Source organism: Acanthochromis polyacanthus, chromosome 22 (genome assembly GCF_021347895.1).
Source record: "Acanthochromis polyacanthus isolate Apoly-LR-REF ecotype Palm Island chromosome 22, KAUST_Apoly_ChrSc, whole genome shotgun sequence".
Lineage (NCBI taxonomy): Eukaryota > Metazoa > Chordata > Actinopteri > Pomacentridae > Acanthochromis > Acanthochromis polyacanthus.
The window spans coordinates 27750855-27775033 of NC_067134.1; the positions used below are offsets into that span (position 1 = coordinate 27750855).

The window sequence follows — 24179 nt, forward strand, 5'->3', positions numbered from 1 at the left end:
TACAACTACAGTAACGATTAGCTCACACTGAAACACAACTCGGGAGGAAAATACCGGCAAAAATGTAAACTGTAGGTCTGGCTAACACTTGGAAGCCATAATAAAGTCAGCAAACGTAGCATGATCCAATGTGGCATCATATGTAAACAAAGCTGTCTTGTAGCACCGCATGACAACTGTACATACAGTATTCATCCACTCGGCTCGCCAACTAGTTCCACTGAACCAGTTCCGACATAGCGATGAAACGCCGTGTGTTAAACCAAGGACTGGCCTGTAATGACCTCCGACGTAAGGCTGAAACGCCGTAAGTTGAGGACGTTGTAAAGTGAGGACCTCCGCAGTACCTGAAAACCCAGTACGGTTTTGTCTTTTTTGCTTTATTTTGTTTTTTTCAGAGCCTAAAAGCTGGTTTTTAAGTAGAAAAAACATTGGATGGCTGTTGTTTTACATTAGTTATGTGACAATCGCCATTGGTTTGTCTGTCTGTCTGTCTGTTAGCAACATCACTCAAAAACAGACTAACAGATTTGGATGAAATTTTCAGGGAAGAACCAAGTGATTAGGTTTTGACAGTGATGCAGCTTGTTGTCTGGATCCACAGACTTGTTAAAGATTTCTGTATCATTGTGAGATAGCTCTTGTAGCGCCACGTCACTACTGCACATACAGTATTGGTCCACTCCGGTTCCGACGAAATACTGTAAGTTGAGGACGCCATAAACCGAGGATATCTGCATAGTTGTTTAAAACCAGCGTATCGTGTGTGTGTGTGTGTTTCTTCTTGTTGTCTCATGGCTGATAGTGGATGTAAACGTCTCGCGGTGGGTCTATCCATCTGTCTGTCATGCATCTGGCTGCTGGACTTACGGCGGTTCCATAAAATGTGATAGTTTCACATAACAATGTAACTTTTCACGTCTCGCTTTACGGCAGCGTCATGATTCAGGGCCGTAACAGGACCAGCTGTCATCAGACTCTGACTGAACAGAATCCATCTACCTGTGTGCTTTTATCCCTGAGGGTGGTGTTTGGTATGGAATCACAGGAGTGCCAAAATAAATAGGAAATAAATGTGGAAATGTAAAGAGAATCAATAAAAGAATCAATAATAAAAATAAACAAATGTAGTAATATTCTTTTTCCATTTTGCTTTTGCTTATTCCATTTTGTCTTTGCCTTTTCTGTTTTGTCTTTGCTTTTTCCGTTTTGTCTTTGCTTTTTCCATTTGCCTTTGCTTTTGCTTTTTCCATTTTGTCTTTGCTTTTCTCACTTTGCCTTTGTCTTTTCCATTTGCGTTTTGCCTTAGCTTGAGCCATGAAGTAAAGGCAAAGGCAAAACGCAAATGGAAAAGACAAAGGCAAAAGGAGAGAGACCCGCCTACAGCCATTTGATTGACAGCTTGAGCCATGAAGTAAAGGCAGTCAATCAAATGGCTGTAGGCGGGTCTCTCTCCTTTTGCCTTTGTCTTTTCCATTTGCGTTTTGCCTTTGCCTTTACTTCATGGCTCAAGCTAAGGCAAAACGCAAATGGAAAAGACAAAGGCAAAGTGAGAAAAGCAAAGACAAAATGGAAAAAGCAAAAGCAAAGGCAAATGGAAAAAGCAAAGACAAAACGGAAAAAGCACAGACAAAACAGAAAAGGCAAAGACAAAATGGAATAAGCAAAAGCAAAATGGAAAAAGAATATTACTACATTTGTTTATTTTTATTATTGATTCTTTTATTGATTCTCTTTACATTTCCACATTTATTTCCTATTTATTTTGGCACTCCTGTGATTCCATAGTTTGGAGGCAGACGCAGACAGACGACCATTCACACCATCTGCTGGGAAAAATCAACACCATAAAGTAGAAATATAAGAGCCAGCCCTGACGCTATAGTCCCTCAGCTCCCCTGTAAAGACTTCATTCACTCCCCCTACTGTGGAGCTTTCAGCTTGTCCTCTTCATGTCTCCTTAATCCTAATTGGAGAAATATTTTAAAGGGGTGTTAAGTCGTCTGAGGGGCGTTTTTTTTATTTACAAGGTTTGAAACTTGAAGCCTCAGCACTTTAAAGAATAATCATTGGGACTGAACAACGGTCCCATTGAAGCCACTGCTGATATATTAAGGACAGTAAAAATCATACTTATGAGCTTCAGAGTTGCCTCATTGCTCTGTCGCCGTCATTCCTTCATCCTTAATTTCCCCCCTCCTTCCCTCCCTCCCTCTCTTTTATCTTCACCCCGTTCCTCGGCGTGACAAAGGCTCATCCGTCAAAGCCTGGCCTGGAGGTGGAAATGTTTGAAAAGCTCTCATTAAAGCGTCATTCAGAGACCCAGACGCCCAGCTGGAGGTCCATTCAGCTGCTATCCACACCAGTTAACCTTGTGCAGGAGAATTAAATCATTCATCAGGTCTAAAAATAATAATAATGATGATACTCCCCTCGCTGCTGGAGGGGGTGCATATCATTTACGCTCAGTGCTTCCGTATGCTTTAAAGATGCTTTGAACTTTCCATCCTCTGCACATCTTTCCTCAGTTTGTTTGTTTTCCGGCTCTGTCGGTGATGCAGTCGTCATGGTAACGCTGTCACAAAGGGTGCGGTCGGGCGTCATGGATGCACAGTCGCTCATACATATTGCAAAACATACAGACACATAAATAAACGCACACACCTTGGCTGTGAGTTCTCCACACTCCTCACTCTACTGTACACAATCCTTCTGATCTGAGCGCTTCCTCAGGACGAAAACACAGTTTAAGGCACGATAGTCAAACTCATCTTAGTTCAGGTTCCACATTCAGCACCAGTTTGACCTCCAGTGAGCAGTAAAATCACAACATAATGACCTATAAATAACCTATAAATACCCACAACTCCACATTTTCACAGTACATTCTGAAAATGTTCACATTTAAGGAATTATCTTTTTACAGGACATCATGTGCAACCTGAACATTCAGCCTCAGTTTATCATTTCCACGTTACAACTTCCAGATCAGAGAGTGTCTACAAAAGAGCAGTTACACAAACAACATCAAAAAAACAGCAAAAACAAGAAAAAATATTCAACGACAAAAAAAATAGACAAAAACTACAAGAGAGACGGATGAAAAAATCACGCAAAACGATGGAAAAAGTATAACACAAAATGACAAAAATAAGACAAAAAACAGAAGTGAGACAAAAAGGAAACACAAAGCGACAAAAGCGAGAAACGGAATGACAAAAATCTGAGTCAAATGTCAAAAGGGAGACAAAAAACACAAGAAAAACAAGATAACATACTACAAAAATGAGACGCAAAGTGACAAACGATGCGAAACAAAAAAGGCAAAAAATTAGACATAAACGTAAGAAGAAAATTTAACTCAAACGAGACGAAAGATGACAAAAGCGAGAAATAAAACGGCAAAAAATAGACAACACAAGCGAGACAAAAAGAAAACACAAAACAACGAAATCATAAGACAGGACAAAAGTCAGAAAAAACAAGAAACTATATTTAAAAAAATGAGATGCAAAACGAGACGAAACAAAACAAAAACAGACAAGAAATGAGACAAAAAAGTTACAAAGCGACAAAAAATTGACAGAAATGAGACAAAAAAGTTACAAAGCGACAAAAAATTGACAGAAATGAGACATAAAAGTGACAAAGAGCGAGCAAAAAAGACAAAAAACACAAGTGAAACAAAAAGGAAACACAAAGCGACAAAAACGAGAAACAGAATGACAAAAATCTGAGACAAATGTCAAAAGGGAGACAAAAAACACAAGAAAAACAAGATAAAAGACTACAAAAATGAGACACAAAGTGACAAACGATGCGAAACAAAAAAGGCAGAAAAATTAGACAAAAACGTAAGAGAAAATTTAACTCAAACGAGATGAAAGATGACAAAAGCGAGAAATAAAACGGCAAAAAATAGACAACACAAGCGAGACAAAACGAAAACACAAAACGGCAAAATCATAAGACGGGACAAAAGTCAGAAAAAACAAGACACAATATTAAAAAAAATGAGATGCAAAACAACACGAAACAAAACAAAAACAGACAAGAAATGAGACAAAAAGTTACAAAGAACGAGCAAAAAACACAAAAAACACAAGTGAGACAAACAAGAACACAAAAGAACAAAAACAAGAAACAAAACAGCAAAAACGTGAGACAAGCGACAAAAGTCAGACCAAAAACATACAAAAAACAAGACAAAATATTCCAACAATGAGACACAAAATGACAACAGAACAATGAACAATCTCGTATTTTATGATCCAAACAACTTGTCATCATCTAGAAATGATTTTAAATGTTTAATTTGACTAATTTACAATCTGCAGTTAATGTCTTCTCTGTAATTTTTACACTTTGAGGGCCGGATTGGACCCTCTGGAGGACCACTTTTGGACCACGGGCCTCATGTTGGACACCCCTGGTTCAAAGTTAATACTGATGAGTTTTCCAGAGGTGAAAAGTTCAGAAAATTGTGCTGTTTTATGTGCGTTGAAAGGACGTTTGTGACGCCAAAGCGTTCCTGACAGGCTGACAGAACAATGAAAGCAGAGTGTGTTTCTGTCAGGGTTTAGGTCGAAGCCAAACTCGGCTGAAAGTATTCACATTTTGCTCTGCCCTCTGCTGCCCGTCGCTCTCTCTCTCTCTCTCTCTCTCTCTCACACACACACACATGAACATAAAAATTGACTAGAAGACAGCCTTTCCGCCGTGTGAAGCTGAAGCTGAGCGGCTCTGACAGGTGGAATCATTTATTTACCGAGAGCACGCTGAGCAGCCTGGCCTCTGACCGGACCTCATGCTGCTGGACAGAGCAGCCTCACCTCTGAGGGCCGCAGGCAGCTGTGGACAGCCGGACCGTGGGTTGTCACGACACTATCCACACACACGCACACACACACACACACACACACACACACATACAGCAGCTCAGATGCCTGCTGTGGTTTCTGCAGGACAGTGAACATTGGTGCGTGTGGAGACAGTTCAAATTTATCATCCTCTGGTCGCCATTTGTCTGCATTTTATTTTTAGAATCTTACCATAAATCCTTCTCTTACATGTACACGAATACACTAAAGCTGCCTCATGATTAGGGCTGCAACTAACGAGGCGTCGACTAATCGTCTGACCATGCTACGTCATCAAAAGCGGAAGTGAGCGCGCAGTGCAACAGAAATCAGCGTCCGACCGGGGCGCGGAACACGGACGGACATCGACGCTGCATCGTGCATATATGTATGCACGATGCAATGCGGACATCCATGATCTATCGTAAACACGGATGTCAGCGTTTACTATACAGCTGTATCTAAACGTGGACGATGTCCGATGTACATCCGTGTTCCGTGCACCAGTCGGACGCTGATTTCTGTTGCATTGCGTGCTCACTTCCGCTTTTGATGACGTATCGTGCTCAGACAGATACGGACCCGTATCCGTAGGCCACAGGCTACGGGTACGGCACTTTCCCTTAACATAAATATTAATGAGCCGTACATAAATATTAATGAGCCGGCTGACGAACGCGCTTCGTGATTGGCTGGTAATCCGACGGACATAGATATTAATGAGTCGGCTAAGCTGATGAAGGCGCTTCTGTGATTCGAGGTGAATCTGCAGAATGAATGGCGGAACTAACAGCCAGCAAACTACAAGTATTTTTTACCTTCAAAAGTAGCGACAGACTATTACATATTAACAACCTAAACAAAACCCTGACGTATTTTCTGCGTCTGTCAACACAGACACTGCACGTCAGTCACTTTAATGTTAGCGGACTCTGTTGAATGGCTAAGTTACATCACCACAAACAAATCTCACAATATCACAGTAAATCGAGTTTGTGGGTTTTTTTAATTCATGCCAAATTAAAGAGCTGCTCCTCACCATTCACGAGTGTTTGTTTCATATTCGACATCCTTAATTTTATCTTGTAAATTAGCGTCCGAAATTAAATGGGAACATTTGCAATGGAGTTCGTCAGCCGCTTCCACCACTGAACGCGGTAAACTAATTAATAGGAACTGGACTTCAAACAATTTAGACACGGCATCTAAAAGCGTAAAAACTACATTGTCTACGTAAAGTGTGAGAGGAGACGGTGTATTTTTAGTTAAATTATACAATGTTCGCCGTCAAAGTCATTCATATAAACTGCCTGTAATGTGCAGCAAATAGTAGTTAACCGGCGCCAGCTCTTCAGTGACCTTAACACGTCCGTAACTCTAGTACAGATGCTACGGGTACGGGTCCGTACCTCTAGCATCAACCATTATACAAACACTATACGCCGATGGAAAGCTTAGATTCTCATGAATCCGCCGGTATAAACCACTTTCAGATGTGATTACCACAGCGGGTGAGAAAAACACATTTGTCCGACAGAAACAAATATTCATCCATCTGTTCTCTATACACGACTTCAACGTACACAACGCGACTCACATTTCCGGGTTCATTATTACACACAAAAAAAAGATTCCACAAAAAACGGCCACAATCCAACCTTTTACATCCAGATAACACAAACCAGTAAACTATTTTGTCCAAAACATGTCCTGAAGTCGGTATAAAATCCACGAATCGGTCGTTTTCAAGGAAATGCACCTCGCGATGCCCATCCAATATTCCCTGTATTTTTCGTAATTTTTTTTATTTAAAAATAGAATATTAGCGATTTTTTGTACTGAAAACTGCTGGAATTGACTGAAGCTTAAAGGGTTAACAGAGTTATGGCCCTTGATCATTATCTTGGATATAGACTCATAGACATGACATGTGGCGGAGGATATTGATGACCATGTTGTCTTGTTGCTTGTCAGCATAAGATATCGTACAGTATAATACAGTACAGTGGTGGAAAGAAGTTTGTGGACATCCTTTGTTTTTGTGAAATACCGGGGGGGTCCTCGGTTTACGACGTCTTCAACTTACGGCGTTTCGTCAGAACTGATTACATTGAACTAGTTGATGAGTGGAGCGGACAAATATGCTGTCATGCGGCGCTACACGACGGTTTTGTTTACATTCTCTGATCCTGTAATGAGACATCAGACAAATGACAGCGTTTTCTAGCTAATGTTCTCTTTGCAGAGCTTTGTTTGTATAGCCTAGCTGCGCTAGACCCATGCTCTGAAGACGCAAGGGTCTTGGCACGCTCGACAGGGAGGGAGGCGGGCTAAAAGGTTGTCTTTCAAATCACTCTGCAGCAATTGGGTAGGTATACAACCAATCAGGGCAACGAATAGGCTCCTAGAGCGCCGGAAATCAGAGGATGCGGCAGTTCGGTGAAGCCTTATTTATACAGTCAATGGGTGAAGCTCAAGTATATTACAGACATGCTAATAGAAAGATTATTCAGAGTCGGTGCTAATGGAGCCCAACGACTGTTGTCGTTTTTGTTGTCGACCCTGGCAGAGAATTAAATTCGTTGCCGTGGGTTGTCTAACGCGACTAGGCTAGTTGTTTCCGGTTGTTTCTGTCAGAATCGTCACGCCTCTGTCCTCACTTAGTTACGCCCGCCTTCTGACTCTACACTTCATGGTGATTGGTCCGGCCAGTTTTAGGAGCATCCAGCCTCGAGGCTTATGGAGGGTAACCAGACCCACCCTGGCAGAGAATTAAATTCGTTGCCATGAGTTGTCTAGCGCGGCTAGGCTAGTTGTTTGTATGCATCCTGACATGATTTATGAGGGAAAAGAAGCATCACTCTGAACCACGTCTCTACAAGCGCTGTAGTTTTAGTGAAGGAAACCTCAAAAAAATCTACGAAAGATTCAAATATGAGCTCAGCGTGACTTCACATGTCGTTTGTTTTGTCCAAAGATGTTAAATTTACTCTGCTGTGTCGAAAAAAGCAGTAACTCTTCATCCACTGTAGCCAGAGAGTGTTGATTGCATCACAAGTTTCATGAAAACCATGAATATTTTAAGCTTCAGCTTCCTAATTCTGAATCAGCAGAAGAACAAATCAGGTGTTCCACTGAGCAGACTGCAGGTTTCGTTTAATAGACGTCGTATTTCCAGCTGCAGGTTGCTGCTGTTAAGGAGGCGCCACTGAAACCTGTGAACTGTGAGCTCATCCAGGTCTGATTCCAATCCTTTTCAGCTCTAATTTCAGCTCCTTAAAGTCTGAAAACTGAACCACATTTGATTCCATGAGAGACTTGTGTGCAGAGCCTCACTGAACTTCATTAGGTCGGGCTCCTCTGCTCCCTGAACAGCCTCCCTTCCTGCTGCCGTGTTGCACAACATGTCGGAGAGTTTTCTTTCAGATTCGGCTCCGTGTTGACAGGATTGCGTCACGTCATTTCTGCAGATTTGTCTGCTGCCAGTCTCCCATTCTGCCAGACCCTAAAGGCGCTCTGAGGAGGCCTCTGAAGTCAGGCAGTCTGAGACGACTTGAGCTCGGTGCGTTGTGGATAAGATGGTAGACTGTGGGTACACACAGATGAACATGTCAGCAGCAATATTAAGAGAAGCAGCCAAGAAAACGCTCCCAGCACCTTTACGCCACCAGCAGGACCAGCAGGACCAGCAGGAGGCGGGTTGGAAAGCCTTAAAACTCAATCCCAGCTCTGTGATTTGTTGATAGTGAGAGTAATAGCTCAGTGGATGGGAAGATCGCTGGTTCGTGTCCCGGCAACAACATTCATCCTCAGTTTATCATTTCCACATGATTACTACCGGGTCACAGAGTGTCTACAAAGGAACACAACATTTAGTCACAGCTATCTGGATCTGAATGATATTTTATTTTACTTTAAAAAGGACAAAAAAACAACAAAAACAAGGCAAAATATGACAAAAATGATACAGAAAACAACAAAAAAATGAGACAAATGACTCAAGGGAGACAAAAAAGACAAAATATTACAAAAATGATACACAAAACAACAAAAACAATGAGACAAATGACACAAGTGAGACAAAAAAGACACAACACAAGAAAAAGGAGACAAAAAATTAATAAAGCAAAACACAAAATGACAACAACCTGAGACAAATGACAAAAACAACAAAAACAAGACAAAAACTACAAAAACAAGACAAAAATGACAAAAACAACAAAAACAAGACAAAAAACTACAAAAAACTTTTAAATTATAATTACTTTTAAATTATATTAAACTTTTAAATTATATTATTTTTATCACTGTTTTTATTGTCTTCTTGTGCACATTGAGATTTGTCTACAAATGTAATGTGCTTTATAAATAAAATCCATTATTATTATTATTATTATTAAAAAACAACAAAAACAAGGCAAAAAAACGACAAAAAGCAACAAAAACAAGGCAAAATATGACAAAAATGAAACACAAAACAACAAAAAAATGAGACAAATGACTCAAGGGAGACAAAAAGACACAACACAGCAAAAAGGAGACAACAACTTAATAAAGCAAAACAAAAAAATGACAAAAATAAGACATAAAAACACAAGCGAGACTAAAAGGAAAAACGACAAAAACACGAGACAAGTGATAAAAGTCAGACAAAAAAAACACAAAAACAACAAAAATCTAAATGATCCAAACAACTTGTCGTGGTCTAGAAATGATTTTAAATCTATAATTTTACTAATTTACAGCCTGCAGTTAATGTCTTCTCTTCTACACAAAATCTGGAGGTGAACGACGTGGAAACTTTCCTCCTGAGAAAGACTCCAGGCTCGTCCGCTGTACCTCCCTCCAGCAGCTTGCCTTCTTCTCTCCAGTGACTCCCTGTTGATTTTAAACCTTATTTTAATATTTTATTGATCATTTTGGCCCCAGATTGTGTCTCAGAAATGCTGACAGATCCGTGGTTGGAGGCTCAGATCTGAAGGTGACTTTGGAGAGAAAAGATTCATGAAATCACATTTTTTTAACGGATTAGTTATTCTGTGATGCTGTGTTTTTATACTTTATTGTGACTTTATTGCTTTAATGTGCGACATTGCAATTTGTATTTTCGTTTTGTTGTTGTTTTAATTTTGTCCTAATTGGACTTTAATTCTGTTTGGAGTTGCTGTCTGGCTTCCCAATATGTTTGCCTTCTGGGTATTTTGTCAGCAAAACTCTTATTTGTGAAAGTGCTTTTTCAGAATAAAGGTATTCTTAGTTTTATGATTGCATTAGTAACTACAGTCTGTGTCGTCAGCAGCACTCAGTCAGTCTTTCTGCTTTCGATATGAGACAGAGCGTGTCTGTTTGCTATAGTTTAAAGTTGATCGGCGCCACAGGCGAGCCTCAGGCAACCGAAGCTAATCAAAAGTACCGTTCATAAGTGTGGATTCACTTAGAAATGTCTTTATTTTTGAAAGAAAATCTTTTTTTTCCAATGAGGATAACAGTAAATAAATGGTAAATCCAGTCCAGTCATTGTTAATGTGGTAAATGACTATTTTAGCTGGAAATTTTTTCTTGCATTTTGACTGTATTTTAGTGTATTCTTTTTACTTCATTTTAGTGTATTTTTTACTATATTTTTATCATTTTTACTATTGGTGTATTTTTTTTACTATATTTCTACTGTATTTTTGATCATTTTTTAATATATTTTTGGTGTATTTTTTTACTATATTTCTACTGTATTTTTGATCATTTTTTAATATATTTTTGGTGTATTTTTACTATATTTTCAGAGTATTTTCATCATATTTTTTACTATATTTTTGGTGTATTTTTACTAGATTTTCACAGTATTTTCATCATATTTATTACGATATTTTTAGTGTATTTTTACTATATTTAGCTATATTTTTACTGTATTTTCATCATATTTTGACTGTATTTTTACTATATTTTACTATATTTTATTATTTTTTTTATTATACAACTGTTCAAAAGTTTAGGGTCACTTAGAAATGTTCTTATTTTTGAAATAAAAGCATTTTTGTTCAACGAAGATGACATTAAATGAATGATAAATCCAGTGTAGACATTGTTAATGTGGTAAATGATTATTCTAGCTGGAAATGTTTCATGGAATATCTCCATAGGGGTACAGAGGAACATTTCCATCACTCCTGTGTTCTAATGCTACGTTGTGTTAGCTGTGAGAAAGCATGGAATAGTCTGGGTGACCTCAGACTTTTGAACGCTAGTGCAGGTGAGCATCTAAATATAGCAGGAATGATCATTATCCTGAGCTGTGTAGCATCTATAGACGGTGGAGGAGATGATGCAGAAGTCAGCTCTGGACTTTAGATGTGTGTGTGTGTATAGGTGTGTGTATAGGTGTGTGTGTGTGTGGTGTTCCCAGAGTGCCCCTCAGTAGGTGGAGTGTTATTTACCGGAAGGAGTGCTGAAGCTGCATGTCCTCAGTCTGTGCTGCCATCAGCAGTGGCACAGGTGTGTGTGTGTGTGTGTGTGTGTGTGTGTGTGTGTGTGTGTGTGTGTGTGTGTGTGTGTGTGTGTGTGTGTGTGTGTGTGTGTGTGTGTGTGTGTGTGTGTGTGTGTGTGTGTGTGTGGTGGACAGGCTAGGAGACAAGGTAATTACCACAGGACCCTTCATCTGGCATCAGCTCAGCTCTGAAGCTCAACAGAGCAGCTAACAGGAGTTCTGTCAGCTCACAGCAGAGACACCTGTGCTCCCCCACAGGCCTGAAAAAAGAAGACCACTGCTTTTTTTCTGTACGCACGGAGACGGAGGACATCTACACGTGAGCAGACGTTAGATAAAGCCCGTATCTGTCTGCATCGTGTGCGTTCTCAGACCCCGGTGTCGCCACAGCCTCCGGTCCTGTGTGTTATCTAGACAGGTGCAGTTGTCTGCGCCCCGCTGTATAATGGGATGTGTTCGGCCTGTTCCTCATCCGCTAGCGACGAGATGGTGTTCCTGATAACTCCTCTGCAGCTGGGTGAGCCGCGGTGGAGGAGAGCTGCCAGCGGGTCGCACATCTGTCCGGACTGGTGCTCGTCCTCCGCCCCCATCGGCTCCCTCCAGATGTTTTCAGAGGTAAATTAGTTGGTGTGTGTGTGTTTGTGGAGCAAATGTGTCTGTTCAGAAGTCCGGGAGTTAATTAGCTGCATTTTATTTGAGCTCGCCATGGGAGAGCTTCCACTGGAAACTGGGCAGAGTGGGTTTAGTGTGTGTAGTGGGGCGTTGGTGCTAATTGATGCCTGTAGCGCAAACGTCCCTCTGGTAAACAAATGGCCTTTTAATGTCTGAGCGTCCACAGAGAGCAGTGTGTTAGCTGCCTCTGAACAGGCAGCATTTCAGCTAGTAGTGTGTCTGATAAAGTAAAACTAAACAAAGTGAATGCTTTCGTTAATTTAATGTCTTTCATTCGCATTTATTCCAGGAAATCTCCTATTAATGTTCCTGCAGCTGGTGGTTAGTGTCCAGAAGTGATGTAAAAAGCAGCGACGTGGGCCGGTAGAAACACAGTTTAATGGCAGATAGAAGCTCATTTCGTAGCAACGCCTCGTCCATCTGTGTTCAAACTGTCTTGAGAAATTTTTGCCGTCCTTTTGTAAGTCACACTTTGGCTGGTGTTTCTCAGGAACACGGCAGAGTCATGTGACGATCGGTGTATGTTTGTCAGCAGCATTACTCAAGAACGGACCAACAGATGTGGATAAAATTTCCAGGGAAGCTCAGAAATGACACAAAAACCAAGTGATTAGATTTTGGCAGTGATGCAGCTTATAGTCTGGATCCACGGATTTGTTAACGATTTCTGTATCATTGTCAGATAGCGGCATGGCGTCACTGTAACCATGACAACCAGTGAACACTACATCAGCTGATTGTGTTCAGCTGATGTAGTGTTTGTGTACAAATCCACCTCTGAGGACTTATCAGGACTTATCCATCAGAAATGATGCAAGGAACAACTGGTTAAACTGTGGGGGTGTTTCTGAGTCCCATCAATTCCCGCTACATATTTAGGTCACATGATTCGGTATCCGTACATAACATACACATGCAGAACACACGCCTGTGATCAGTGCAAGATCATGTTGTTTGTGGGTGCATCTATATTAAATGTTGCCGTGATTTCTGATCATCAATAACTAATAAACAGATGCTGCTTTTCTGACATATGGGGGAATGAGCAGCCTTGGAGGAGGACTGCACTTTGAATAGAAAGTACTGTACAGGAATGCAAATTTTCAACTATTTTCATCTCTGATATTAGCTGGAAACATTATCAGCTGTTAATCAATTTATTGTAAAAGCTGAAATGATTGCAGTCTAGTTTCTTCCGTATGTCCCATCAGTTCCCGCTGCCCTCTACATATTTAGGCCATTCTGTGTCCGTACATAACGAACACATGCAGAACACACACCTGTACTCAGTGCAAGGTCATTTTGTTTGTGGGTACATCTACATTAAATGAACACATTCTATGTTGCCGTGATGTCCGGCATGACTTTTGCCAACATTTCAGCCGTCAATGATACAACGACTGAGCAGCCTTGGAGGAGGACTGAGTGCTCTCTGAGTACTTTTCTTGTTTTAATCTGCTACACAGCAAGTTTTGAACTAAAGCTTGAAATGAAATCTGCAAAATCTGTCAGAAGTATGACATTTTCCCCCAGTAGTGAGCCTTAGTGGGCGGTAGTACGGCAGCCATTTCTCTCTAGAGGTCAGCAGTAGCCAGTGGTAAGGCAATCTAGTGACTCATTAGGTAGCTAACAGTATGGTGGCCAGCAGTAGAAAGCAGTTACATAACCCAGTGACTTGTAGTGTCGCAGTCAGCAGTGTGGGATCAAGTAGAGTAGTTATGTGGTCTAGTAGCCTGCAGTTGTTTACTGGTTAATGTCCAGCAGTCGTCGTGTAACAAACCGTAGATGATCTTGATCCATACAGATGTTCACCCGCAGTGTGGCAGGCATGACGACAATGGATTCAAAGTTTAACCATTACAGAGGGAAATTCAGTTCACCAGCACTTTTTAAAGTCAACACAAGGACGTACAGAGAGTGCAGTTCTCTGCCACATCCAGTGTCTCACAGCTGAAAACAATCTCCACCAGGTAGTTCATGCACAGCCCTGCTTGTAGACAAGCAAACTGAAAGCATAGCGCTGCCTGAGCGAGGAACTGTGTTGATACAGAGCTGCAGTGACAGCGTACAAAGCAGTCGAGTGTTCACATAAATGGGGCTGACAATGACAGTCACGGTACAATCTCTCTGCCTTTTTTCCCTGATCTGAAAAATTATGTTGACGTGGAAATAAAGTCCCAAATCATGGGCCAGAGTCTGAGGCTTGACTGTGTTCAAACGTCTAAAAAGATTCTTCAAAGATCTTCCAAGAATCTCCAGGAGAAGTCAGCATTCAGAGGCAGCAGTGGACAGAAAATCCAGGAGGAGTTCTTAGCAGTGATAACACCCCAAGAAAAGCCAGAGATACTGAGCTGAGTGTCGTCTTTTATGCTGGTATATTTTTTACTATATTTTTACTGTATTTTTTTATCATTTTTTACTATATTTTTGGTGTACTTTTACTATATTTCCACAGTATTTTCATCATATTTTTTACTATATTTTTGGTGTACTTTTACTATATTTCCACAGTATTTTCATCATATTTTTTACTATATTTTTAGTGTATTTTTACTATATTTCCACAGTATTTTCATCATATTTTTTACTATATTTTTAGTGTACTTTTACTATATTTCCACAGTATTTTCATCATATTTTTGACTATATTTTTAGTGTATTTTTACTATATTTCCACAGTATTTTCATCATATTTTTTACTATATTTTTTGGTGTATTTTTACTATATTTCCACAGTATTTTCATCATGTTTTTTACTATATTTTTAGTGTATTTTTACTATATTTCCACAGTATTTTCATCATATTTTTTACTATATTTTTAGTGTATTTTTACTGTATTTTCACAGTATTTTCATCATATTTTTTACTATATTTTTTTGGTGTATTTTTACTATATTTAGCTATATTTTTACTGTATTTTCATCAGTGGAAATAAAGTCCCAAATCATGGGTCAGAGTCTAAGGCTTGACTGTGTTCAAACGTCTAAAAAGATTCTTCAAAGATCTTCCAAGAATCTCCAGGAGAAGTCAGCATTCAGAGGCAGCAGTGGACAGAAAATCCAGGAGGAGTTCTTAGCAGTGATAACACCCCAAGAAAAGCCAGAGATACTGAGCTGAGCGTCGTCTTTTATGCTGTGAGAGTTCATCGTTTTTCCACGCCTATAGCGCCTATGTTTGAAGAGCTCGTTCTGACATTATTATACTTTTCTAAAACTATTGCTCAGATGCTGACATCAGGTTATCATGAGGTCATACTCTACAGAGAACAGGCCCAGACATGTTCTGACTTTGTCCTGTTATTTTGTGACAGATTTTGTGCATGTTACACTGTTATGTGTTGCTCTGTTTCTAATATGTTTTGACCGTTACAACGCCTTAAGTTTACACCATTATGTTTGAGTGGAAAATCGATTTGCGTCACACCGTTGTCAAGGACTCCTATGTCCTTGACAACGGTGTGACGTAAGTCGATTTTCCCTGTAGGTCAGAACTCCGGTGAAAACGTAAACAAAGCCGTTCTGTGCATCATGATATCGATCAGTTTATATTTGTACAACTACAGCAATGAAAACAGCCATTAGCTCACACTGAAACACAACTGGGTAGGAAAATACCGGCGAAAATGTAAACTGTAAGTCTGAATTCCGCTTGGAAGCCAAAATGAAGTTAGCAAATGTAACATAATCCAATACGGCGGCAAATGTAAACAAAGCCGTCTTATAGCGCCATATTTATCCGCTCCACTCGCCAACTAGTTCCACTCAACCAGTTCCAGGTAACATCAAAATGTCGTAAGTCGAGGACGTCGTAAACCGAGGACCTCCTGTGCTCCATGCATCTTTTTCTCCAAAGTATGTGATTTTTCTTCACACCAGAAATACATGTTTATACCAACAAAACATCAGTCGTTCCTAGAATACTCAACGCTATGTATTTCAGACGCAGGTTTTAACTCTATTCTTCAGTTTAATGGCATTCTTTTACTTTTAGCCCATCGTACCCAAAAATGTTACACTACAATTTCCCATAAAACATGATACAAACGTTTTTGCACCTTTATCCATCAGTAGGGCGTCTCAGTGTCTGGCATTAAGACAGTGTGGTGTGAGACTCCCAGCAGTATGTAGAAACTAGAGAATACGACGGTTTACGACGTCCTCGACCTACAGCGTTTCGTTGGTTTCCATGGAACTAGTTGACGAACGGAGTGGATGAATACGTCGTCACACAGCGCTATCAGACGCCTTTGTTTCCATTCTCTGGTTGTACTCCACCTTGGATTGCGCTGCATTCACTAACTTTTTGTCCTTCATTACGGCTCCCAGCGTTAGTCAGACTCTTCTGATGCTTGGAAGAAAAGAAAAGCCGTCTCCATGGAAATTAAATTAGACAGAATAAAACGTTCAGAACAGGGCGAAACACTGACGAACATCAGCATTATTAGATCAAGTTGTAAAAACGGTGCAACATATTCTGTTATCTTCTTGTAAAATGACTCGTACATGCAAGAAAATCATTGATATTCATGACTTTTATAAAGAACTGATGTTATTATGATGCAAGTAACGGCTTTGTTTACATTTTCTCTGTAGTTCTGACTTAAGGGGAAAATCGACATACACCCCCTGTCAAAAGTTTTAGGACACTGTCTCATTCAAACAAAGTAGAACCTGTCCTACAACTTTTATTTCATCATATGGATGTGATCAGGGCAGGACTCTGATCATACATGTAAAGTTTCAGGCAGATTGGAGCATGTTCAGGGCATTTACACAGCATTTGAAATTTCATGGCGAAGGATCAAAATTCCAGAGGCCGCCACGGACACGCCCTTTGACTTTGGAAAAAGACTTTAATAACTTTGGATCATTAAGGCCTCCTGTATGTACTGGCCCAATTTGAGGTGAATTGGAGTTTCCCCCTAGGAGGAGTTCGCTCTAGAAAAACATGAAAAATGGGCAAAATCTGACATTCAACGCAAAATAGCTCACTTCCTGTTGGGTTTGGAATGTGGCTGTCACTGACTTTTTTGTTCAGCCTGATGTGCTGCACATGTGTACCACATTTGGTAGATACACCCCCTGTCAAAAGTTGTAGGTTCTACTTTATTTGAATGAGAAAGTGTCCTAAAACTTTTGACAGGGGGTGTACGTCAATCTGTAAAATCTGATCTAAGTCAAAGACCCCCTATTGCTTTTAAAAATCCCATGAAATGAAAACAAATTTAGTTGCCACTCTTCAAACTGCAGAAAGCCTCAGCGGTGATGTGGTATTTTAAATCGAAGCGCTCCGTAATCCCAGCTCGTTTTGGGGGGAAAACGCTCCTATCATCGTTCATTATTCTTAGAGTGGAGAGGATGGTGTACTTAAAAGTGATCTGATTTTATCTAGTAAGTGCTTAAAAATTGCCCATTTGTGTCCAGAATGGAACATCACTTATCTGCATTTCCATCCATCTATCCGTCATGAGCCGAAGTGGCACCTTTTTTTTTTTTTTCAATTGATGCTTCATTTGAGACACTTCACATGAATAAGGTAATTCCCATGTAGCTCATTTTGCTTTGTCCCTCCTACATTAGAGCTCTTTATTTTTTAAAACTGCTGCCATATGGACAGAGGAGCATGATGGGAGAGCGGGCAGAATAATAATGCTGGCGGTGATTGTAATAATTCCAGTCATTAGGAGCTGTCAGTCTATCTATCTGTGGCTGTCACTCACATATTATTATTACCTTCATTGTTTACTGTCTGTGTGGCTTTAGATGCGGTGCTTTTGCCAGGATATTATGCTTTCACAATATTAAGGGGGTGTGATTCACTGCTTCTCTGATGGATGTAACGAAAGGAGAGTAAAATTCCAGAAAAACACCCTGAGAGACCCTCCAGAGCCGGATCGATAGCAGAGAATTTACGAGCTCATCAGAGGCCTGCTGCTGCTGCTGCCGCTTGTCGACCCTCTCACAGGTTTAAGGTCGGTGTTTGGTGAAAGGCAGAGAGAGGAGAGGTGTTTAAAGGACTGACTGGAGGTCGGAGCTGCATGGTGCGTCTACACTTGTGCTGCAGGCTGCTGCCGCATCGATCGCCTTCTCCGTTTGTTTTTCAGCCTCGCGCTGAAGTAGCGAGACCCGCAATTTTTGCAGGTGATCCGATACGACTGAAAATGAACTCTTTTCAAGTGAGATTTGCGCTGAATCCTTAATCGATGAGCTGAATCGGGATCAGACTCCTCTGTCAGAAGATATGATTTATTTCTGTTTCAGGAGTAAACAGGCTTTCGGCTCTCTTGTCTCCTTTGTGTAAGTCAACACATGGCAGCTGGTAAACAGACGGGGCTCCATGTCTGCCGTCCAATCAGATCGTCTCACATCATCCTTGGAATTGAAATCCATGAAACAGTTTTTCCACTGCGGGATCTTGCCGTTTAAGGCGGCCAATCGTTCTGCATGAAGAAACAAGTACCACCTCAAATATAGGTACTCCTGAAAAACCTTCACTCTGATTGATTAAAGCCGTTGTTCTTTTTTTTTTTTTTAAACCGTTGCTCTGCAGTCAACAGCTTTAAAACCCACCATACAGGCCAACAAAACCTCTGTCCACAGACTCAGAACTGGAGTTACTTTTGGTAAATCGAGACTCCAGCGAAAATGTAAACAAAGCCTTTACGTCAGGGGTGTCCAACATGAGGCCCGTGGGCCAAAAGTGGTCCTCCAGAGGGTCCAATCCGGTCCTCAAAGTGGAAAAATTACAGAGAAGAGATTAACTGCAGATTGTAAATTAGTAAATCTATAAATTTAAAATCATTTCTAGACCATGACAAGCTGTTGTGGTCATTAAAGTAAAATACTGGATTGTTCATTGTTGTCGTTTTTGTCATATTTTGTCTTCTTTTTGTTGTTTTTTGTCTTTTTTCTTTGTCGTTTTGTGTTTTGCTTTATTCTTTGTGTATCGTTTCTGTCATTTTGTGTTTTTTGTCTCGCTGACACTGTCTGTCTACTTTTTTGTTGTTTTGATTCTCGTTTTTGTCATTTGTCCATTTCGTTGTCTTTTTTTGTTTTTTGTCTCATTTTTTTGTCATTTTGTGTCTCATTTTTGTAATATTTTGTCTTCTTTTTGTTGTCCTTTGTCTACTTTTTTGTTGTTTTGATTCTCGTTTTTGTCATTTGTCCATTTCTTTGTCGCTTTATATCTTTTTTTGTATAATTTTTTCTCTTTTTTTGTTTGGTTTTGGGTCGTTTCTCATTTTTTTGTAATTTTGTGTCTCATTTTTGTAATATTTTGTCGTCTTTTTGTTGTCCTTTGTCTACTTTTTTGTTGTTTTGATTCTCGTTTTTGTCATTTGTCCATTTCTTTGTCGCTTTATGTCTTTTTTTGTCTAATTTTTTCTCTTTTTTTCTTTGGTTTTGGGTCGTTTCTCATTTTTTTGTCATTTTGTGTCTCATTTTTGTAATATTTTGTCGTCTTTTTGTCGTCCTTTGTCTATTTTTGTCTGACTTTGGTCCTTTTGATCATAAACTAAAATACTACGTGGTTCAGCTCCCGATAGCTGTGACTAAATGTTTTGTAGAAACACTGTGATCTGGAAGTTGTAATGTCTGAATGAAATTGAATATTTTTTCTTGTAAAACGAAAGAGAAAGAGCATATTTTTTACCGGTTAAATTATCAGTGATGTAATGACTGATCCTGCTGCATATTTTGATCTGTAGTTGCTGTAGCTCTTTTTAAAGATGCTTCTATCGTTACCATGGTGAAGCTGGATGGAGCCTCTTCCACACAGGACGTAGGTGAGCTGAGCACTAACACTCCTGTCACTTCTCACACCGCTGCAGTCATTTCTACACAATGCAAGCATCCCACAGCTGAACCGTGGGTTGATAAAAAAGGGATCCTTGTATAAATGTTCTCATCACGGTGCTCTTGAGCCCGGACCTCCCGCTGAATCACTCCACTGCAGATGCTGGTGGAAAAACGGTGCTTGATCCGTTGAGGCGTTAGCGGGCCGCTGCTGAAGTGCTGAGAGTGTGTGCTCAGCAGAACCGTGCCCTGGATAATGTAAAAGTTTAGAGAAAGAGAGCAGCGCCTATAGCCCCAGGCGGCCGGGCTCTCTGGTGACTGCAGCCGGTACATTTCATCAATACGACGCCGTAAAACTGTGACATCTACGGCCACATGTGCCGCCACGCTCTCCCCCAGCAGTCCTAAACTGCTCTTACCAACGCCCTGCACTGGAAAAAATGCCCCTGTCAAAACAAGAAAAAAAACTGATTTCAAAGAACTTTTACCTTGAAATAAGTGAAAAAAAAATCTGCCAATAGAACAAGTGAAAAATGGCTTGGTAAGATTTCTTGAAGTAAGATGTGATATTTAGAATGTTGAGGTCTAAAAATTAGCTTATTTTAAGCTGCATTTTACCAGGATTGTCAAGCTTAAGTATTGAATGACAAGAAAATGTGTCCGAAATGATGTGAAAATGATCCCAAAGACAAAAAAAAGATCTGAAATGATCCAAGCCAACATAAAACTTGTTGAAAATGACAAGAAAATTTCCCAAAATGACTCAAAAATTGTCCAAAATGACTTGAAAATGATCTGTAATTACAGAAAATTAGTCCAGAATGACATGAAATTTGTCCTAAATGACTTGAAAATTATCCCAAAGACGCAAAAATGATCCAAAATGATGAGAAAAGATCCAAGCGATTTTAAAACTTGTTGAAATTGACAAGAAAACTGTCCAAAATTACTCAAAAATTGTTCAGAATGACATGAAATTTGTCCTAAATGGTGTGAAAATGATCCCAAAGACACAAAAATGATCCAAAATGACGAGAAACGATCCAAGCTGACACTAAAATTTGTTGAAATTGACAAGAAAATTGTCCAAAATGGCTCGAAAATTGTCCGTTACGTTGGCATCGGAACCCGATACTGATACTGGATCGGATCGACTTGTCTGCTTCCCCATTTTCCACAACATACCGCCTTTCTTTCTTCTTCCTTTAGCGGATTTAGCGTTTTACTCGCTGCTGTTTAACCCTCCTGTTGTCCTCTTTTACGGCAGCAAAAAATATTGTTGCCTAGTCTGAAAAAAATCCAAAAGTTCAGCAACGAACTTCTAAAAATTTGAAAAATCTTCAGGAAGAAAATTCCTTAAAGTTTTTCCTTTAAAGCTTTATTTAAAAAGAAAAATCCTCCAATTTGGCAAGAAATAATTTTTTTATTTTTTTTTAAGAAATTGTAAAATTTTTCAAACAATGAATAAAATGTTTTTAAAAAAAACCTTATAAACATCTAAAATGATTCCATATATATCGGTAAAAGTTCTAATATTTTCTTTAAGAGCATTCGGGAAAATCCAAATCCAACATTCACTGGATTTTGGTAGATTTTTTTCTAATGTTCTTAAAGAAACATTTTTTTAATATTTGTTTTTTTCCACCACAAAATGTTCAAAAATTTCCCCAAAAAATGTGAAAATGTGGAAGTTTTCACTGTGAATATATATATATATATATTTTTCCCCCACATTTTTAACCTTTAACCCTCATGTTGTCCTTACCAAAAAATGCTGTTGCCTTGTCTGAAAAAAGTCCAAAAATTCAGAAAAAATTCCCCCAAATTTATAGAAAATTTGCAAAATCTTCAAGGAGAAAATTCCTGAAAATTTTCCCTCAAAAGTTTTATTTATTAAAATAAAAAATCCCCAGATTTGACAGCAAAATTCACTGGATTTTGGTTGATTATTTTTTCTGAATGTTCTCAAACATTTTTTTATTTGTTTTTTTTCCAACAAAAAAATGTTTAAAAAATTTCCTAAAAAAAATTTGAAAATGTGGAATTTGGCCTGCAGGATGACCGGAGGGTTAAACAAGATAATTTCCACATTGTTTGACTTAACAAGATATTTAAGATGCTTTGTCTTAAAATGAGTCCCTCCATCTGCTGAGATGTCACTTAAATTGAGAAAGATGAGACATTTAGACGAAAAATAAGACAAACAGACTGGGTAGGATTTAGAGTTTTTGCGGTGTGCCCTGTTTCCTCGCCAGTCGAGCGTTTGTGCTCAGCAGCCGGAATCACATAATGTTTAATTTGGGGTGCTGAGTGTAGACTGAGTGTGCCTCGGTGGTATTTCCATAACTCCGTCTCCGCTCACCACGATGCAGCACGGAGCCGGAACATTGTACAACCGCAATGTCACCCAGTCGGACAGTGAAATGTATTACCTGCATGAATCACGTTGTCATTTGCAATTTATGAGGCGGCTTAGCATTCAGAGCACAGGCCTGGTCGGTGTGGGGAGCCGGCTCAAGCTGTTCGCAGTGAAAGGCTCCTCTCAGGACGCCCAGGAGTCGGCATCCACGTTTTTTAAATCCAAACTTCTCTACCACGGTTTGTTTGAAGATAAAAACTAAAGACTTTTCTTGTCTTCAAAAAAAAAAAGGAGCTAATTTCTCAGTTTTTAACTCATTTCAGCAGCTGGACCTGAGTAAAGTCACTTTAACACTGGACAGATGTTGAATAAATCCTTTAGTTATCTTCGCGTTTAACCCTCCTGTTACCTGTGACTCCATTCAATGTTCAACATCTCGAAATAAATGATCGACATACAATTCATTGGACTGGATATCACTAAAATGTCAACTCAATAATCGTCTGAATTGAATAACAACCACCTTCTAATTAGCTAAATGATAATAAAATGAGCTGATTCAAAATGTGTTTTGTGTTCTTTTCATTAAGTTGAGATGACTCAAAACTCTTTCAAAATCAATCAAAAAATGTTCAGAATGACATGAAATGTGTCCTAAATGACTTGAAAATGATCCCAAAGACACAAAAATGATCCAAAATGACGAGAAAAGATCCAAGCTGATCTTAAAACTTGTTGAAATTGACAAGAAAATTGCCCAAAATGACTCAAACATTGTCCAAAATGACTTGAAAATGATCCATAATTACAGAAAATTAGTCCAGAATGACATGAAATTTGTCCTAAATGACTTGAAAATTATCCCAAAGACCCAAAAATGATCCAAAATTATGAGAAAAGATCCAAGCTGATCTTAAAACTTGTTGAAATTGACAAGAAAATTGCCCAAAATGACTCAAACATTGTCCAAAATGACTTGAAAATGATCCATAATTACAGAAAATTAGTCCAGAATGACATGAAATTTGTCCTAAATGACTTGAAAATGATCCCAAAGACACAAAAATGATCCAAAATGACAAGAAACGATCCAAGCCGACATAAAACTTGTTGAGAATGACAAGAAAATTGCCCAAAATGACTTGAAAATGATCCCAAAGACACAAAAATGATCCAAAATGATGAGAAAAGATCCAAGTTGATACCAAAACTGGTTGAAATTGACAAGAAAATTGTTCAAAATGACTCAAAAATTCTTCAGAATGACATGAAATTTGTCCTGAATGATGTGAAAATGATCCCAAAGACAAAAAGATCCGAAATGACGAGAAACGATCCAAGCCGACATAAAACTTGTTAAAAATGACAAGAAAATTGTCCAAAATGACTCAAAAATTGTCTAAAATGACTCAAAAATTGTCCAAAATTACTCAAAAATTGTCCGTTACGTTGGCATCGGAACCCGATACTGATACTGGATCGGATCGACTTGTCTGCTTCCCCATTTTCCACAACATACCGCCTTTCTTTCTTCTTCCTGTGCTCGCTCATCCACCAGGACTGTGGATTTAGCGTTTTACTCGCTGCTGTTTAACATGCGGGAAGCTCCAGATGGGGGGGAGTCTCAGATCGCTGCAGACAAAGTGGTATCTGCTCAGTTCCAGGCAGTTCAGGAAACTAAACTGACTTTAAAGCAGTCTGACTAATCATGATATCATCCTTTGAGGCAAACGCTGAGATGTTCCTCCCAGCTCTGCCCCGGCACAGTGTGGGCTCACGTCGCTGAAGTGGGGACGGAGCATCAGGCTAGATCTGTTGGCCGCTATCGATATCCCGTTTCCTCTGTCGCTGCTAAGCTGCTTTGCATTAAGCCCGCAGCGTCCAGCCTGTGGCCCGTAGAACCCACCGTTTGTGACAATCATCCGGTCTTTTATGATCCAGGAGACAAAAGCAGAGCGAGCGCCACACCGGGAGCCTTCCAGCCCTGACATTTTAATGGTGCCTCTTTCATAT

General features: G+C 39.6%; 1 protein-coding gene and 1 long non-coding RNA gene across 2 annotated transcripts in view; one reads left to right on the plus strand and one right to left on the minus strand.

Annotated features, from left to right (window-relative positions):
* The window catches only part of LOC127532183 (uncharacterized), an 809822-nt gene extending 792741 nt beyond the window's left edge, over positions 1-17081 (minus strand). The window contains exon 1 of the long non-coding RNA XR_007939572.1: positions 17067-17081. This is a non-coding gene — a long non-coding RNA (uncharacterized LOC127532183). The remainder of the gene's footprint in view (positions 1-17066) is intronic.
* Positions 1-24179, plus strand: part of LOC110966274 (beta-1,3-galactosyltransferase 1-like) — an 82129-nt gene that overhangs the window by 43488 nt on the left and 14462 nt on the right.